Source organism: Triturus cristatus, chromosome 1_2 (genome assembly GCF_964204655.1).
Source record: "Triturus cristatus chromosome 1_2, aTriCri1.1, whole genome shotgun sequence".
Classification (NCBI taxonomy): domain Eukaryota; kingdom Metazoa; phylum Chordata; class Amphibia; order Caudata; family Salamandridae; genus Triturus; species Triturus cristatus.
In genome coordinates, this window is record NC_140580.1 from 680,982,792 (window position 1) to 680,996,855 (window position 14,064).

Genomic DNA, 14,064 nt, shown 5'->3' on the forward strand with positions numbered 1-14,064 from the left:
GTCTTGTGTGTGTCTGTAACATTAGTATTGTGGGGTGTTTGTCGATTGGGGTAGTTAGTTTTAAGGCTTCATATAGGGGTGGGTTATTTTATTGTACATATTAGGTCAATCTTAACTAAGTTTCCTTTGTCGATTTTATTAAGTTTCCTTTACGTCATCATAAATCATGTCGGGAAGGTCTCGAAATTTGACCGATCGACAGTTTGGCGGTATGATATGGCTAATATTCCACTACCTGCCCCGGATGATCAGCATGGGGGGCAGGGTCAGTCAGGGGTATGACACAGCAGGGCGCAAGCGCCGGTGGACCACTGTGCAGCAACATCTGGGGCGTCTATTCCAGATCCAGCGGACAACCCACCAGATAAAGCACCGCTGGCAGGACGTCATCAGCAGGGAGGCTGACCTGCTCGATCATCTTGGCCTGGAAGTTGGTGGTCCAGTTGGTAAGTCAATGTTTCTTGTCACTCATATATTCTCTTCAGAGGTGCTAATCTATGCCATATCTCCCTCTGCACAAATCGTATGACCAATCAATTGGCGTTGCAATGGTCTGTTTGGATTTACATATGAGCGCATGCAATACAAAAGACTGTTCTGTGGCCACAGACACATATGTTGGAAACCATGGGGCAGATTTATGAGGGACTTGTGCCCCTTTGATGCCGCCGTAGCGTCACTTTTGTGACGCAGCGGTGGTGTAAACCCTGCGCCAGTTTGCGCCCTATTCACATCGTGACGCATCAATGGAGATGTGTCACGCTGTAAAGCTCTGCGCTACATTAAACCTGCGTCAGGTTTAATGTATGCAGGGTGGGTGTAACGGCGGAAATAACCCTCGGAAAAGTGACTCAGTCAAATCTATAATATGTGACTGACTCACTTTTCTGACAATGAGGCATCAAAACCCTGCACCTGCTTGAAGCAGGCGTAAGGCTTGACAGACCATGTTAGGGATGGGCAGGTTGGAACAGTGCTGGAGTTGCGTTGCGCTTGCAACACAACTTAAGCACTGCGGCAACCTTACGCCATCGAATGCGTCACGCCATGATGCGCCGCATTGCAAATGCTGCGCATCATGGGTGGCGCAAGGGTAAACTTGTGTGACCCATCTCTCCTGGCGCATCCTTGCTGATTTGCAGGGATGCGCCAGGAAACCTCAATCGGCCCCAATATATATGATGTTGACATAGAAATTTTCTCTATTCACACAGACACATGCACCAGTTAAATAAATTGATTTTTCATAGTCATGCTGTGAACAAGGGGGAGGATGATTTGGATACAAAGGGGCAGATTCATGACGTCTGGCGCATCTCTGCTAATCAGAGGAGTTGCCACGCATCTGCCCACTCGTGCGCCACCATTGATGCGCCGCATTCATGATGCGGCGCACCGTGGCACTCGGATGGGCAGATGCGTGACGCATCTGCCGTCGTATGGATGGTGCATTGCTGGAGTTGCTTTGCAACCGCGACGCAGCTCCAGCAAGGCTCTGGGTGCCCCTATCCCTAAAATGCTGCGTCAATCCTTACGCCTGCTACAAGCAGGCGCAGGGATGTGACGCAGCATGGCTGGAAAAGTGACTGAGTGAAATCTTGTCGATTTCACTCAGCCACTTTTAGGAGGCGTTCCTGCGCCGGAACGCCCACACCTGCCCTGGAACGCCTACATGTGGCGCAGGGCTTCACAACGTGACGCATCTCCCAGATGCGTCACGTTGTAAATACCCCGCACCATGGCGCAGGATTTGCGCCGCTGCTGCGTCACAAAAGTGACGCAAAGGCGGCGTAAATGAGGCGCAAGTCAAACATAAATCTGCTCCATGATGTGTAATCACGGTGCCAAGCCCTGTGCTGGTACACAAACTGCCACCATGTGCAGGTGCAGGCAAACTTGCTAACATGTACATGGCTGCCTGCGTCGTGGGGCAGTAGTGTCTGTTCATGAAGGGACACCTTCATGCACCCTGTAGGAAACCGGGGTCTCCAGTCCCTAAGGGCGGTAACGTGACACGAGCGGCTGGGCACCCAAAGGCCTGTGTGTAAAGCAACCATACAACACGCACCTCGCATGGAATGGGGAACACACACAATAAGGTACGCCACACTGTAAAGGTTCATGCAAATAATTCAAGTTTATCCAAGTAGTTCGAGATAAATGCAGTTCATGTGATATAAATGCAATTCATGAGATGTAAATGCAGTTCATGCGATATAAATGCAATTCATGAGATGTAAATGCAGTTCCTCAGATATCAATGCAAGCTTCACTTAGATTAGCAGTGGATTCACCCGCCCCATATTCACCAGCACGTCATGCACCAGTAGGTTTCTAAAGGCTCTAGGCCACCCTAGTGTATCTCACTTCTCAGGGTAGGGTTTGGGGACTGTAGCGCCACTCCTAGGGCGTGCAGGGACCCAGGGCAGAACTCGTGGGCACACCGCTACTTTGGTTATCTGTAGCACCTCAGTGGCGATTCCCGCGCTTTACGCGCTGAGCGGTGAATACCTCAGAACAGCGCCTATTTCCACAGAGTGCTACTCGTGATTAACTGGCAATGACTACTTCAGAACGGGGCATCTAGACCAGAGCGCTGCTCGTAGTTGCCAACAGGGAACACTTTGGAACGGAGCATTTAACACAGAGCGCTGCTCGTAATCAATAGCCATGCATTTGTCATAACGGAGCATTTGAAACAGAGCCCTATCGTCATCATTCGCAAGGAATACTTCAGACTGGAGCATTTCAAACCGAGCGCCATTCGGAATCATTAGCAAGGAATACTTCAGAACGGAACATGAATAACAGAGTGCAACTCGTAAGCAATGACATTCAGCACTTCAGAACGGAACATGAAGAGCATAGTGCTACTCGTAATCAGTAACAGTGAATCTCTACACACGGAGCTAGTAGCAGGGAGCGCACCGGACTTGCGGAGCGAGTCTCTCGGGCTCCGGTGCAGTTTGTAGGGCACCACGCTTCAGTACAGTCACGGGGGGCACAAGGAAAGGATCCCTTGGCGGGGTGTCTCAGTCGTGGTGACCAGGGGGACTCCCAAGGAGAGGAAACCCGGGCTCAGGGTGTGGTGCGGCTCCCAAACATCAGGGGGCGCACCGGCGTCAATCACAGCATCCGGGCTTACCTTGCTCTTGACATCGGATGGCGTCCGCTCCATTGGCGATGTGGGAACTGGTCCTCGGCCTGGCGCACCTTCTTGCACAGCTGCGACGGCAGCAACGGGTCCCCGGGCTTCTCCACGGGCCTCGTGACACTGAAGGGCACTTCTTCCGGCCTTCCGCCCGCTGCGGTGAGCGCGCTTGCTTCCACGCCACAGGGGGGGGGCTGAAATTAAGGAGGGGAGCTCCGCGCTCAGCGGAGCATGCTGCCGAGGGACCCAGGCCAGGTCAGGGAGCGCAGGGGTCATAGTGCTAGTACCTGGTCGATCCCCGGTGGTTCTTCAATCTGCTTTGCATAGGGTTTCGGGGGTCAGTCAGGACACGCAGTCTCAGCATTCAGTTACTGTTCTCAGGTGTTAGATGAAGTCTTGTTGGCGCAGATGGCTCTGGCGCCCTTAAGGGGGTTCTGTTACAGGGGGGTAGGGATGGAGTTAACGACTAGGTCCTTCCTAGTCAGGCTGGGCAGAGGTTCTTTTGTTCCTCCTACTGCTGTGCAAGATCAGAGGGTTTCACAGGGTCCCTCACTCACTTAAGAGGCAGCACCTAAATCCTGTCACTCTCAGAGGCATAAGTCCCTGGCTAAGCCCAACCGCCTACACTCCTGCGTGGATTCTCCAGCTCTGCTGTACCCCACTGGCCAACTCACCACAAAAAGTACCCTTCCTCACTTAAGTAGCCCTAGGTCAGGTGACCTCTAGCCAAGGCGGCTAAAGTAAAACGCCACCTCCCTCCTAGAAGGTTCCAGCACATTCCAGGAGCTTCCCCATTCTACCCATGGGACAAAAGGCGGGCTGGTGTCGCAACATTGTTGTGGGGTCCCAGCCAGCTCCTGGCAGCTAGGGTGCTACTATGAAAGACCACTCTGCAGTAGCAGGGGTCTGTGGCAGCCATCTTGGGAGAAGGGAGCACCTGCACCTTAACACCGATTGACAATGAAAAGGCGCCCGGAGACCTAGTCCAACACAAAAATGATGGTGGACAAAAATTAGGCACGATCACAAATAGAAGGGGGGACCACCCTAGGGCTGACAGGTCCAACACACCCCAAGGTCACAAATGTCATGATTCTCTCCTCCAATGTGTGTAATCAAATGCAGCATGCATTGAGCAATGATAAATGAAATGATTAAATAGTCCCTTTTTCGAGACACAGTAGGCCAGCCTTAGGGTGGAGTGCCATCCTGATGGTTTCCAAGTTAATTGCCACTCTGTAAGTCTGGCCATGCATCAGTGGCTATGGGTGTTGTGTGTGAACATCCACATCTAACAACATGCAACATAGCAAGCCTTTTAAAAAATGAGTGCAAATTTTGCATATTCACAAGTGCATGGTAAAACACGCTTGCTGGATTTGCAGTTCATTGTCAATGTTAAGCATGAATCAGCACCACCAGGATGTAGAATATAGTGAAGTACTGTTGGAACAAGGAATATTTAAAATGTCAATGTTGTATTCCATTGCTTGGAATTTCAAACAGTGTGCTGCAGACAAAGGTCTGGGGTTGCATCATTCCTGCACTATCTTGTATTTCAGTCCATACCCTGTGCATATGTCACGATATACATGACTCTGGTTGCGTATGTAAGCATGCGGCATCAATAGATGAATCAAGCAGGCATCATCATCAGGATTAGCCTACTCACATGTGAGGGTCGCAATCCAGCTGCAGTTGCAGAGTCTGTTACATACATTTGAAAAGGAGAGGTGCACGGTGTGGTCTGCGCAGGATGTTTGTTGTCAGCTCATTGCATGTGGGTCGTAAGCATGCGCTAGTCCACTTAAGGTGCATAAGCTCACTATTACACACCCAGCTTCATTGTAAACGCTGAATGCTGGAGTGACGTGTGTGCCAGATTGGTAGGAGAGGTTGGTGACAGGGGTACATTTGTGATCATCAAAGGATGAGTATCATGGTAGATGCGCTGTCTGTGGTGCTCAATGTTGTCAAAGATGAGATGGAGGGGTAGCAGGTTTTGCATGAAGATATATGTTTACATTGACCTGTGTCTGAAAATGTCAATGATCCTGGAGGCACATGACATCTGTGTGGAAATATGAGCAGCGCTTGTTGTAGTGATCCTGTGAGGGGGACATGTCCGCATGCACAATGCTAGCTCTGCCAATGTAACTCGTGAAGTGGATTCTTAGTGTAGCATTTCTGGAGTTGCTGAGGATTGATTGGGTGAGTCATTTGCCCTTGTAAAATCTTGATGTGTGTGTGGATTGTTGAGATGGTGTCCTTGCTTTGGATCCTTATCAAGGGGATTTATGGTGTCTTAGCGTCCCCGTCCTTCATCGTTGCAAAATGGTGTCTGCATGTGTCTCACTAATGATGTGGTCTGTATGCGATCCGTGTTGACTTCCTGTGCTGCTGTGTGTCTGTGTTGGAGACTGTAGCAAAATCATCTAGACATTACGATAACCATCTGTGTTGTGCATTGAGAACCAAGCTTGTGTAGTGCAAGGTGTTGTTGGCATTTTGGTTTGTGGCTCATTATAGTTGTTATTTGTCAAGAATCTGTAATTTCTGTGTGGGGTGCTAATTGTTTCATATGGATGCAGCTGTATGGTTGACAGGAGGTGTACGTCAGAACGGTCAGGCCATGGGGGTATGAGGTCTTGGTGTGGTGGATGTGTTGATGTTGCCACCGTCCTTGTGGCTGTGCCTTGTGGCCAGTTGCTACTGTGTGATGTCTACAAGCTTGTCAATGCATTTTGCTAACCTGTTGGCACGTCTGTAGTCAAGATGTGAGTTGAGCCATGTCACAAGTCTGTGGAACATGTATGCGAATGCATGTTGGGCAATGATGTATGTGATGTGGGTTGTGTACACACCTCAGGGGCATGTAGGTATTTGGACGAGGTTCCCACAGGGGTGTTGTCCTTGTTCTGACCTGGATCTGTGCACTTAGTCGTTTGATGTTGAGCGTGCAATGGCTTGTGCTTCACTTTGTGATGTAGATGTACCTATTGAGTGCAATGGCATGTGCACACACCAGACAGTTGTTGTAGACTAATCATGAAATGGGATGATTGATTGGTGAGTCATCTGCTAACTTGGGATGGAAAGGTAGCGTTTACCATGATTCCTGTGAGTAACGCTCCATCTGTTGCTAGTCTTTTTGCGAATGATACAGATCTCCATGGCTAGTCTTCAAAGGGTGGATACTTTGATGGCGATGCATGTCATGACCCAGAGTTGGTGTAGTTTTGTGTGTACGTAGTGTGCGTGTACTTGGTGGTGTACGCCAGGGTGCATTGTAGTCTGGATTAATGTCCATGGGTGTTGCTGGCTGTGTAATTTGCGTAGCGTGTAGATTTGCCACTGGTACAGTCCATACAAAGTGATCCAAGTTTGAGCTGATGGATTGTGTATATGCATGTCCAATGATTGAGTTTGGGCTTGTTGCTGGGTAAAGATGGCTTTGGCTGATGGTCCGATACTGTGCATCTGCAGTGTGTACATGCATCAAACTACATGTTCTCTTGAATGTATCATGGATGTACACCTTGAATGCTGTATACGTCAGGGTGGATGCACTTCAGGTGAATCAGCATCCCGAACGGAGTGTAAAGCAGGCAGCCAAATGTAACCCTAGTCATGTGTGAGCCACTATGCAACAGTCATCTGCAAGATCATATCAGTGTGCAATCAGTGAACATGATAGAGCTTTACATGCTGTGGGAATGTTGAGTGTCGAAGAAGCGTTGTCAGTGTCTGTGGCTAATAAATGCTTACACATGTGCATGTGCATAAACACGTTTTTAAAACAGCAATCCTTACAGCAGTCAGCAACAGTGTCTGCATAAGGGCATGTGTGTTGAATCTGTTGATGCATGTGCGAAATCACAGGGATGGCACACATGTGTGTTCCACACTCAGTGAACATTGATGTGGAAGCAATCCAGTGTTTCCACTGTCCATGTGTGTTAGGAAAAATATGGCTGCACTCAATGTAAAAGGAGTGACACGTCCTGTTATTTCCATGCATGTGTCACGCTAAATGATGTTTTGGTCTAAATTTGCATGTACATATGATGTGATTCTATACCAATTTGTACTTCTGTTACTCTTCTTGTAGGTGGCCCACGGCCATATACACAGGGGGAGGTCGACAGCTTTGAAGACCCAAATGCCACCAGTGAGTATCCATGTTCATATAATTTGATGTGTATCAAGTGCGAGGATGGAAGCAAAACTGTGTATGAGTGCAACTATGGTACAATCACAACTTCCTGCTGCAGTCAGAACTTATCTTTTGCATCCAAATTCCAAACAACATGATGTAACATGTTGTGACCGTTGTACTACGTGTGGACATGTGTGGACAGATCAGAAGCCACAACACTGTCTGACACTCCTTGCCACTATCCACAAGGCAAAATGGAGTGGCCATTGCCACTGGGACTGGAGTAGCCGAAGCCAAGTTGATAAAACAGCATCTGAACCCTGCCAGAAGGAGAGGAGTGCATGCTGGGCACAGTGCTCACTACATGTTGGGGATGTAGCATTCACCAATTGTTGTACAGGGCGTGATTTCAGGGTTGCAGTGGGGGTGCAAGGTCAGAGTCAGCTGGTCTATGGATGTACATGGCTTGACATGCCTCTCAATATTGATTCAATGTGGTGACACAGAGAACAACCAGCCAATAAGTGGCCATGCTCAGTGTCCATGCTTGTCACATGGCTCTTCACGTCAGTGCACTGATTGCCCTAGAGCATGAAAGGTGACTATGACTCAGACCTGCACAGAAAATGAATGCGCCTACATGTTAAAAATATTTTTTATTACAAAAATTAGCAAGGCCAGATAGACAACAGATTATGTTCAGTATGCATGCAAGGTCGTGCTGTACGATTGTTACCATGAACAAGCCAAGCTGATCCACATTTCATATTTCATGTGAGAAAAGAGATCACTGTGACACCCAATGCAAATTTGTGAGGCTGTGTCCCTTCATCAGGGGTATACTGTGTTGAGAAAAGAATAACGATTAAAAAGGTAGCACACCTGTGATCAGATATGTAGATGAACACTAGTATGGCATGTGAATACACCGTGCTCCCCTCACCACTGGTGAATGTAACAAATGAAATAGAAAAAAACCCATGACTATCACGAGGATTACAATCTACATTCCAATAGTTCCAAGCACTATGGAAATGGACATGACGCTATGGAAGCAAGCTGTAGCACACCAGAACTTCTGAGTGATCAAAATGAGTTGCACAAGAACAATAACAAGAGTGTGACAATTTATGTAGATGATATAATGGATGTCTCATGAAGCCTGAAGACAGTCAATGATGAATTTAGTTGAAGTTTAATTTTGGGCACCATTGATGTGTGGCAATTTTGGCATACATACCACATGCCAATGGAGTTGAAGCATGGAATGGTCTTACAATTTGAATTGCACATTTGAATGCATCTAAATGTTGAATTCCACGACAATTTAAAATCTGTGTACACAATAGCAATTGTAACTGGAATGAGAATCTGTACATACAGTTAAACACAACTTCCATGGGTTTCCTGGGTGCACCATCTTATGCTAACACATACATGGACAAATGTCCAAAGTTCATATTCTTGAACACACTACGTGGCAAGAAGTTTTGCTATGTTCACCTCGATTCTTTGATATCATCTCCTTCCTTTCAACATTTGCGACGCCAGCCATGATTCTGAAAATACGCACACGTAACCAAATAGGTCCAAGGATACAATTCACACATCCTATCATCAGGTTGCACTCCTAGTCAACCTTCACAGTCTCGGCCACTCCATACTTACTACATATATGGCCTGCTGGTACATTAGCAACAGTGCACGCGTACCGCAAATCAATGATTCATGTGTCATATAAGTGTGCGCTCATCCCAAAAAATGACATTTGATCCTTCACGTCCGTGAACAATTTGGAGAAGTTCAAGTATATTGTAGTGACAGTTTAATGTCATCCTTGCATTAATTAGCCAATGTATCATGCTATGGAAAAATTGTCAGTGCAATTACCATCAACATCCCTAGCCCCAAAACATTTGTATATGGATGAGCCATAGGAATGGCAGTCAGACTTATTAATCAATCAATCAATCATTACTTTTGTAAATTGCTCTACTCACACGTGAGGGTCTCTATGCGCGGGGGGAGGTGTGCTGCTATTGTTCGAACAGCCTGTTCCTGAGTGCCCTCATGAAGGCAAGGAGGACCAGGCTCAGCTGTAGGAGGGTGTTCCAGGTCTTTGCGGCATGTTGGCAGTACAAACTCCTGCCGCTGGTAGGTCTTTGGATGTGGGGGACAGTGGCAAGGGCAAGGTCACTGAAAGGGCACTGGCAATTCTGGTAGTAGACGGTGATTATCCTGTTGAGGTATGTTTGACCAGTGTGGGGGAGTGCTCTGTGTGCATGGGTGAGAAGCTTGCAGGCGATCCTCTTGTTGACGGTGAGCCAATGCAGGGATCCCAGATGGGGTGTGATGTGGCTGTGGCAAGAGAAGTTGTGCACAAGGTGTGCAAAAGCGTTCTGTATGTGTTGCGGACGTTTACGGAGTTTGGCAGTGGCTCCCACATTGTCTGCATGTCAATGGTGCAGCCTGATGCAGACGAGGCCAAGGGTGAAGCTTCTACTGGTTGCAGTGGGGATCCACTTGTACATCTTGCTGAGCATGCGGAAGGTGTTGTAGCTGGCGGATGAGACGACGTTGACCTGCCTGGTCATGGTGAGTGTTGATTCGAGGTTGACCCCCAGGTTGCTTGCATGGTTGGTGTCTGCCGGTGCTGCTCTCAGTGTAGTTGTCCACCAGGAGTTGTCCCTGGCTGAGGGGGTGGATCCAAAGAAGAGGACCCCCGTCTTGGGTGAGTTTGGCTTCAGTCATTTGTTCGTCATCCACTCGTCAACGGCAGTCATTCCTTTGTGGATGTTGGTTTTGGTGTTGAGGTTGTCCTTGGTGAGGGAAAGGATCAGCTGTGTGTTGTCAGCGTAGGAGATGATGTGGAGGTGGTGCAGTTGTGCAACGTGTGCAAGCGTGCAGAGGGATGATCTTTGTGTTCTGCCGCTGATGATCTTTGAGGCTTGGGAGCAGAATGAGGGTAGGCGGAGGCTCTGGCTGCTGCCAGAGAGGAAGGAGGTGGTCCACTCCAGAGCCTTGCTTTGGATTCCTGCGTGTTTGAGGCATGTGCGTAGGGTGCGTTGACAGACATTGTTGAAGGCGGCTGAGAGGTCATGGCGGATGTGTGGCGCCCTTTCATCATTGTACATCAGGGGCCAGATGCCATTGGTGTCGGCAATGAGGCCATTGTCAATACTGGGATTCCTGCAGATGTCGCAGTGTGACAGGTCCACGATGGTGTACTCTTCGAGGTAGCCGGTCAGTTGTTTGTTTGCAATCTTGTGCATGCCCTTTAGCAGGAATGGGAGCAGGGAAATTGTCTGGAAGTTCTTGAGGCCTCTTGCATCCACCTTGGATTCCTGGAGTGAGGCGTTGATCTCGGCGTGCATCAAAATTTGCTGGGAAGCTCGCACTCTCGAAGGAGATGTTGATGGCCTTGAGGAGATGGGTTGCGATGGTGGGGCTAGCTTTGCTGCACATGTGGTGCGCAAATGTGTCAGACGGTGAGATGGAGTGGATGGTGTACCTCATTTTGATGTTGTCCTTCACATTGCTCCAGGTGAGCAGGGGGGTCAGTGTGGATGGTGGCCGGGGTGTCTGAGGTGTTGGTGCCTGTCAAGGTGTACGGGTTGTGGTAGCTGTTGTGGATGTCTGCAATATTGCAATGGAAGAGTGTGGCAAGGGTGTATCACAGGTCTTGCAGTTGTGGGATGTCATTGGTCTTGGAGCCAGGGTTGGAGGGTACCTTAATGATGTTGAATATCTCATTGTTATTGGGGGCGCTGTTGTCTATGCAGTCCTTGGTGGTGGTCCTTGTAGCAGTTCAGATGAGGTGATGGTGTCTGAGGATGCCGTTCTTGTGGCCCACATACTGTCTGGTGTCTGTTTGGGGTGCAATGTTTTATGTACTTTCTGGCATGTGTGTATGGAGGGCCGTATGTCCACAGTGAACCAGGCAGCCTTCTTGTCAATGTGTCTGTTGGAGGGTTCTGTGATCGGGGTGACAGTGTTGTGGCAGTCATTGATCAATTGCCTGCATTTGCATGTGGCGCAGTCAGTGTAGTTTGGGTTGGCGTGTGGGCTCTGGGCAAGGGTGTTGTCAAGCTGTTCATTGTTGTCTTTGATCTGGCTGCTGCATGTGATGTGTTGAATGTGTTGGGGTGTGGTGATTTGTCTTGAAGGTGTAGTGGATGCACCAATGGCCAGTCCAGTTTGGTGGTGTGGCTGAAAGGGACATGGGAGGTAGCCGAGGATCTTGGTCAAGCGTGCGTCTGGCGGAGTGGGTGTGCATTTTGACGAGCTGACTGAGTCCGAGGTTGACTACCAGGGTGGAGGAGTTGTTGTGTTTGTGGTTCTTGAGGTGGAGGTTCAGGTGTACCAGGAGGATGTAGTCATGCGTGCAGAACCAATTGGCAATGGTGTCACAGAATTGAGGCCAGGGTCCAGGGGTTCTGTAGACGAGGGTTCCTCTGAGAATGGGGTTGTGGTATGTGTGGCTCTTCAAGTGCATGAGTTTGGCGGTGCTGAGGGTGTGGTCATTGATGTGTGAGGCCCAGAGGGTTTTGTGGTTGACCATGACAATGCCAAGTCCACCTCCTACTCCGTTGTTGTGGTCCCTGCCAGTGTTCTTGTAGCCGTCCAGAATGGCTATGGCAACGTCGGGCATGGAGGAGGCCTTCAGACATGTCTCCCCCAGGAAGGCAACATCCGTGGAAGATGTATGGATTGTGTCCACGAGTTGGATGGGGTGTTTGCGTACTGTGTATAGCATATGCTGTATTTGAATGCGTTTTGCCTTGTGCTGGGTCAATGAAAAGGTCAATTTGTAATGTATGGAAAATTCCTGTGGATATGCCTTGCAAGCTGCACATCAATATGTCTGTGAGTCATGTAGTTGGCATTCAATCTGTCGGTCATCACATTTCTCATGTGGTTCCATTGTGCTCGTGGACCCACCCACCTTGGATAGGTATGCAATATTCCTACAACGGAGTATAGATGACACTATGTACCATATGCACAGAATAAGAGCAAAGCTATGTGTCAAGTATGCATGTCTTCCATTATGTAGTGAAAAGGCTTATTCAATCCAATCAGTTTCCAGGATGATGTCAATATATGTGTACCAAAGCGGGTGTAGTGTCCATGCATTGACTTTTCCTACGTGTAACACAACAGATGGGAGCCCATGCGTGGTTCTTCATCATGGACTTCCACACGGAATATTTCAAGCCTAGGGTGGCTTTTAGAAATTTGTAGTCCACAGCCATTTGTTTGTGGGACAGGAATCAGCCTCCTATTTGATTATTTTGCTGACAGCCTCATCTCATGTCTAGACGTATCACAGACCCACTTTCACAATTAATGTTGGTACAGGACTTACAATGTGTGTCCCACAGATGATTGGATGTGTATGGCACAATCAATGAGATGGCCGATGGCCAGGATGACCCGGCCCAGCATGGTTGCATTAGCAGTTAATGCATGGACTGCAGGTGAGCATTTCTGCAGTCCACACACTTCAACAGCTAGTCATGTGTCCTTCTGATGTGACCCTTGGAAATGTAGTACTTGATTGTCCCTTTTTTCCCATGGAACAGATAAGGGATGATGTTGACATTGCTGTGACGTGCTTTAGTAGCATGTATGCTGTGAACGCCAAGCTGACGTTAATTGCACCCTGCTAGTACTACATGGCATGCTGCATGCCATCCAATTTTAGTATTGTTATGAATTATGAGTCTCCTTGGTGTGTAGACAGCAAGCACATCTCTATGTTCCAACATGCAATTGCCACTTCAGTGCATTCCTCTGTTGGAGTGTGAAATGAACGGGCTAGTGGTAAATATGCAAGGGAAGGAGTTCTTCTTCCATGACAAACTGTGACACTGTCAGAACCTAGCGTCCATTGCAGATTCATGTCCACATGACTCCACACTGATACAAGGCGAGCCAGATGTCATTTTTGTGGGGAAATGATCACATGTCGTGATGCCTGTTGACTGGTTCTTACATTCATATGGCTCATCATTAATTAGTTACTATGTCAAGTGTGCCAAGGATTACCATGCAACCATGACATTCAGCTGACTGCACAGTATGTGCCGAGCTAAATCAGTACTTATGTATTGGTGTGTGTGTGGGCAACAAATGGAAAAGATGATTTGCCCAAATGTGTTTTACATTACACCTGACAGCATGCATTTCCTATGATTTAATGTCCGGCATGTTCTGGTGAACTGACACATGTCCACCTTTTCATACAGATAACATGAATGCAGAGGATGAGCGAGCTTTCCGCATAAGGAAGGCCCGATATCTACACATCCTCTCCGTGGCAAAGGGCTTCCGCTGGACCTCCCGCCAGTATGAGAAGCAGCGGGCTACCGACACGTGGACCACCGACCCCGCCTCAAGGGATGGCATGCAGCCACAACAGCATCCTCCCCCTCCCGTGGCCCCATCGACCTCATCAGCCGCTGTTGTCCCCAGTGGAGCAGCCTCTGGATCGTCTGCTCCACAGGCCATACCGGAGCAGGCAATGGACACCCTGATGTCCAGACTTGATTCCATGGACAGGAAAATCGAGAGAGAAGTTGGAGGAGAAATTGGACACGGTCCACCAGAGACTGGAATATTTGATTAGCCAAATCTAGGGGCTAATAGAAATATGGTTTACAGTTATTGTGTTTGTTAATATTATTATTTTGTAAGTATCATTTTGTTAGTGATTGTAGATTTTGTAGTTATGTAGGCATAGTTAGTTGAG

At 48.3% G+C, this 14,064-nt stretch overlaps 1 long non-coding RNA gene across 1 annotated transcript; it reads left to right on the plus strand.

Moving 5' to 3' along the window:
* Window positions 1–311: 311 nt before the first annotated feature.
* LOC146867838 (uncharacterized) lies at window positions 312–13,581 on the plus strand. Its single transcript, XR_014966147.1, has 3 exons — window positions 312–446; window positions 7,263–7,322; window positions 13,562–13,581. It is a non-coding gene; the product is annotated as an uncharacterized LOC146867838 (long non-coding RNA).
* Window positions 13,582–14,064: the final 483 nt, after the last annotated feature.